The 6,000-nt window shown below is 42.2% G+C and overlaps 1 pseudogene; it reads right to left on the bottom strand.

Moving 5' to 3' along the window:
• Positions 1–2,957: 2,957 nt before the first annotated feature.
• LOC118842346 lies at positions 2,958–4,117 on the bottom strand (annotated as a pseudogene).
• Positions 4,118–6,000: the final 1,883 nt, after the last annotated feature.

Here is a 6,000-nt window from a genome sequence, read left to right as displayed (position 1 = left end):
CACCCCCAGGTCCCTCCAAAAACCTATAAAAATGGCTCTGAACAAATTCTAGAGCTGCCAAAATCATGGAATAGCAAAGGGAAGCAGGGCTCCAGCCCAGGACAGCCTGGATGATCACTGGGTAAGGTCTATTGCATGGAGTTGGGAGCCGAGTGAAGCAGAGGTTAGTGGGGGCTGCACCCAGACCAACCAGACTGGGAGCCAGGCAGTACAAGCCCTAGTGCCCTGAATCAGTGAGGTGTGGCAGTTACCAGACTTCTCAACCCACAAACACCAAAGACAACAGAGGTTAGTGGAAAAGCTGTGGGGGACCGAATGAAAAGAGTTCAAGGTTCGGCCACCGCCCCAGGGGCAGTAGAAGTGGTGCACCTCTGAGGACAGAACTGCAGCTGCAGTTGCTTCTAGCCCCAGGCCCACCTGGTGGGAGGAATTAAGGGGCAAATCAGACCTTGAGTGCAGAGCCTGCTTAAGATCTGAATTGTGGTCTGGGTTGGCGGTTCTTGGGGGAGAAGGAGTGCTGGTGTAGCAGAGCTTGCTGTGTAGAAATAACTCTGAAAATAAGAGTGCAACCCCTCAAACTTGGGACAAAGTACTCTCTACTCTACAAGCAGTCATGCTCTGATGAAAAACTCAAAGGTCAAGTAGTTTGCTGGGAACATGGCCAGGCAGCGAAAACACACTCATATTCAGTCTCAGACTTTGGAATCTTTCTTTGATGACAAAGAAGACCAAAACATACAGCCAGAAGAAGTCAACAAACTCAAAGAGCCTACATCAAAAGCCTCCAAGAAAAACATGAAGTGGTCTTAGGCCATGGAAGAGCTCAAAAAGGATATGGGAAAGCAAGTTAGAGAAGTAGAGGAAACATTGGGGCGAGAAATGAGAATGATGGTAGAAAACCATGAAAAACAAGTCAATGACTTGCTAAAGGAGATCCAAAAAAATACTGAAGAATATAACACCTTACAAAATAGATGAACTCAAAAGGCAAAAGAGCTCCAAAAAGTCAATGAGAAGAAGGCCTTGAAAGGCAGAATTAGCCAAATGGAAAAGAAGGTCCAAAGACCACTGAAGAAAATACTACCTTAAAAATTAGACTGAAGCAAGTGGAAGCTAGTGACGTTATGAGAAATCCAGGTATTATAAAACAGAACCAAAGGAATGAAAAAATGGAAGACAATGTGAAATATCTCATTGGAAAAACCACTGACCTGGAAAATAGATCCAGGAGAGATAATTTAACAATTATTAGAATACCTAAAAGCCATGATCAAAAAAAAGAGCCTAGATACCATCTTTCAAGAAATGATCAAGGCGAATTGCCCTGATATTCTAGAGGCAGAGGGTAAAATAGAAGTTGAAAGAATCCACCTATCACCTCCTGAAAAAGATCCCAAAAAGAAAACTCCTAGGAATATTGTTGCCAAATTCCAGAGCTCCCAGATCAAGGAGAAAATAATGCAAACATCCAGAAAGACATGATTTGAGTATTGTGGAAGCACAATCAGAGTAACACAAGATCTAGCAGCTTCTACATTAAGGGATTGAAAGGTTTGGAATATGATATTCTGGAGGTCAATGGAGCTAGGATTAAAACCAATAATCACCTACCCAGCAAAGCTGAGTATCATGCTCCAAGGCAAAATATGGATTTTCAATAAAATAGTGGACTTTCAAGCTTTCTCAGTGAAAAGACCAGAACTGAATAGAAAATTTGACTTTCAAACACAAGAATCAAGAGAAGCATGAAAAGGTAATCAAGAAAGAGAAATCATAAGGGATTTACTAAAGTTGAACTGTTTTGTTTACATTCCTACATGGAAAGATGATGTGTATAATTCATGAGACCTTAGTATTAGGGTAGCTGAAGAGAATATACGTATATATATATATATATATATATAGACAGCGGGCACAGGGTGAGTTGACTATGAAGGGAGTAAACAAGTAAAATCAAATTAAGGGATGAGAGAGGAATATATTGAGAAAGGGAGAGATAGAATGGGGTAAATTATCTCACATAAAAGTGGCAAGAAAAAGCAGTTCTGTTGGGAGGGAAGAGGGGGCAGGTGAGGGGGAATGAGTGAATCTTGCTCTCATTGGATTTGACCTGAGGAGGGAATAACATACACATTCAATTGGGTATCTTACCCCATAGGAAAGAAGGAGGAAGGAGATAAAAAGGGGGGGTGATATAAGGGAGGGCAGATAGGGGGAGGAGGTAATCAAAAGCAAACACTTTTGAAAAGGGACAGGGTCTAGGGAGAAAATTGGATAAAAGGGGATAGGATAGGAAGGAGCAAAATTCTTTCACAACATGAGTACTGTGGAAGAGTTTTGCATAATGATACACATGTGGCCTATGTTGAATTACTTGCCTTCTTAGGGAGGGTGGGTGGGGAGGGAAGAGGGGAGAGAATTTGAAACTCAGTTTTAAAAGCAGATGTTCGAAAAAAAAAGTTTTTACATGCAACTAGGAAATAAGATATACAGACAATGGGGGCATAAAAATCTACCTAGCCCTACAAGAAAGTAAGGGAAAAAGGGATGGGGCGGGGAGTGGGCTGACAGAAGGGGGGTTGACTGGGGAACGGGGCAATCAGAATACATGGCATATTTCAGCAAATTAATGCTGAAAACAAAAAATATTAAATAAATAAATAATGATTAAAAATTATATATATATATATATATATATATATATATACATATATATATATGTATACATATACATATACACACATCCGCACATACATACAAATACACACACACACACCTTCTGGGGAGGGAACTTGCAGCAGATTTTTTGTAATTACTACAGTGAAAAGGCATTTTAATAGATTTAAAAACATCAGAAGTAATTCACTAAATTTAGGTGTAACCCCTACGCCCCCTCCCCCCCAAAACAAGAAAAACTCTAATTCTTTTCGAGGGGAATTTGTCCAGTGAAGCACAGGTCAGTGTTTGAGCCACAGTTGGGCTTCCGGGAAAGCTTTGCTGCTGTCGTCATAGTCATACAGCAGCCCTTCGCCAGCTTTGATGTCCCTTGAGGTGAGGAGGATGAAGTGAGGCACGTAGTCAATGTCGTGGAGTTTGGTTTGGCAGTTACCACACTTGCTGTGATTGATCAGTCTCCCGAGAAGATCTGTTTCTTGAGCGGCATCCACACAGTAGGTTTTGCTCGGGTACTGAAAATAGCACATGTAGCAAGCAGCCTGTTGAAGGATCCTGAGTGTAGAGGGCCTCTCTATTCTTGGCGTCAGTGATCTCAATGATACTCTACCACAAACTTTCCTCTTGTAAACTGTTGGGTGGCTATCACTCTCTGCCTTTGCCATCGATGATACCGATCTTCCTGCCGTCTTCCTTCTAGCTTTCAATTAATTCGTCCAGTTTTATCTTTTCTTCTGACTATATCACAGCTTTGCTTTTGCGGGAGCTGGGTCGCACAGGGTAATAATCAGTGACTTTGCGATTCTGGTGAATTTTTCCCCGAGCTTTTCTCCTGGAGGCCTGCTTGATTTTGGGGTTTTCTTCGGGGCATGCTTCGCGCCGGAGGCATCAGCAGCACTGGCAGGCAGCGCCATGGCTTTGGGGTTTCCTGCACCTATGGATTTGTGGTTTGGAAGGGTCTCCAGAGAATCCCTCCTCAGGTCTTTGCCTTTCTGCTCTTCTGATTTCATAGAGCTGCCAATCCTTTTCCCCTTCTTTCTTGGGCATTTCGGTTAAGGCTTTCCTCTGGCATATGACTTGATGATGTGCAACAGAGTTTTCCTCCTAGATTAGAGGACGAGTTCCAGAGGATCTCTGCGGGCTCACGTAGGTATAGATCTTTGACAGGCCCATAAATATATTATCTCCACTGGTCCTGGGCGGTGCTGGGGCCCTTGTGTCCACAGTATCCGCGGCCCCGGGCTTGGGTCGCTGCTCCTCCGTCTGGGGTCGCTGCCGCCTCCTCCGCGAGCGTTTTGGACGTCTTGTTGCCACTGGCTATGTTCCCCAGACTGGAAGGCACCTCCTGGAATCTCCCCGGAAACCGAAGTTTTCGGCGGGTGGGGGCCGGGGGGGCGGCGAGGTGTAACAACGCTGTAGCCAACTGCTCCCAAAAGCGAAACATAAGCTACTCCCGATTGGAGCCTGGCGCTGTCTCTCTGGAGACATTGCACTCTTATAGGCTGCAGCTGGAAGAAAATCCCGCCCCCAGCCTCCAAGAGGGACCGCACTTTCCTACAACCGCTTCCTTGCTTCGTATCCTATCCTAATTTTTAGATAAAGATACTGAGGTTTAAATAAATTGAATAATTTGCTCAGGATCATACAGCTCGTGTTAGGGCTGGGATAAGAAACGTGCTCTCTCATGATTCCAAGTCTGTTATTCTGTCTCTCTAATTATTAATAGGTATAGCTTTATTAAGAACTTTCTGACCCAAGTAAATACTTTCTTCTCCCCTCCTGATACTTGTCACCTTTTCGTGACAAGGAGTCAGGATCACAGGATTTAGAGAAAGAGTGGACCTTGAAGTTAATTTAGTACAGCTCTCTCAATTTGCAGATAAGGAAACTAAGGACTAGATAGTTAAGGAGCTTGGCCTAGGTCACATCTATAGTAATATTTCAGAACTGGCATTCCAGACTAGGATCTTTGACTCTAAATGCAATTCTCTTACTAAAACTGAGGGAAGAATGATGTTCCCCAGAATGTCTGTTTAGTAGCTCTGCCTCAAATCACTCCCCACTCCAGTTCATCCTCCACTTGGCAGTCAAAGTGGTCTTCCTTGAGCACAGATATGATCATGAAAACTCCAGTGACTCCTTTTCATCTCCAGAAGATAGTATAAAATCATCAATTTGGCTTTGAAAGCCCTTCAGAACTTCACCACTTTCCACTTTTCTAGTATTCTCATGCCTTATTCCCCTCCATGTCCTGTCTTGCTCTTCCTTGCACAGGACCTAACATATCTCAACTTCGTGCCTTTTCAGTGGGTATGTCCCAAGTTTAGAATTCTTTCCCACTTTTCCCAGCTTCCTTGACAACCTCCCCCATTTAAGCCATTTAAGTTCAAAACTGCAGTAATATTTTTAGGACATTGTATGTTTAAGTTTGTAAACATGCATGCATGAATGGATGGATAGAAAAAATGAAAGGAAAAAGAAGGAAGGAAAGAAGAAAAAGAAGGAAGGAAGAAAGAAGGAAAAAGAAAAACAGAAGAAAAAGAGAAGAATTATGTGTGTGTATAGCTATAGATATAAATGAAATAGATGTATCTCGTATATAAAAAGTGTTTTTCATATTGTCTCCTCCATTAGAATGAATTAAGCTTCTTCAGGTCAGGGGTTGTTTTTTCCTGGCTTTTTATCCCCAACACTTCGCCTAGTGCCTTGGTCAAATCACTTATTCTCTCTTGACCCTAGTTTCTTCAAGTATAAAATGAGATTAGATTCATTGACTTCTAATATTTCTTACAGCTCTAAATCTCTGATCGTATCACTAAGGCCATGTTAACAAAGGAAGGAAATAAGCATTTATTAAGGACCTACTATGTGTCAAAAATTGTGCTCACATCTTTACAAATATCTCTTTAGAATTTCATGAAAACCATTCAAGTTAGGTTCTGTTACTATCCTCATCTTGCCATTGAGGAAACTGAGGCAAAAAGAAGTTACGTAATTTGCCCAGGGTCATGACGTTATTAGTTGTATGAAGCTGAATTTGAACTCAAGGCTTCCTGACTCCAGGCTCAGTGCTCCAGGCTCACTAGAGAGCTGTAGTGAGAAATTCCAGCAGTCTCTAGAAAAATGCCTAAGTCTCTGAAAAGTAACTCTACATAGATGTTTAAAGTGTAATAATTATCAGAAATGATCACATTATCAAAGTCGCTTTATATATGAGAAAACTGAGTCCTAGGGAGAAGTGCCATGCCAAAAGTCTTATAGTTGGTTAGTGAAAGAGCCTGAACTCATACTCAAGTCTCCTTATCCATTTTTACTCCATCAAATTGC

Source organism: Trichosurus vulpecula, chromosome 3 (genome assembly GCF_011100635.1).
Source record: "Trichosurus vulpecula isolate mTriVul1 chromosome 3, mTriVul1.pri, whole genome shotgun sequence".
NCBI lineage: Eukaryota > Metazoa > Chordata > Mammalia > Diprotodontia > Phalangeridae > Trichosurus > Trichosurus vulpecula.
Note: the sequence above shows the minus strand (reverse complement) of the source record. Positions and strands in the feature narration are given on the sequence as shown.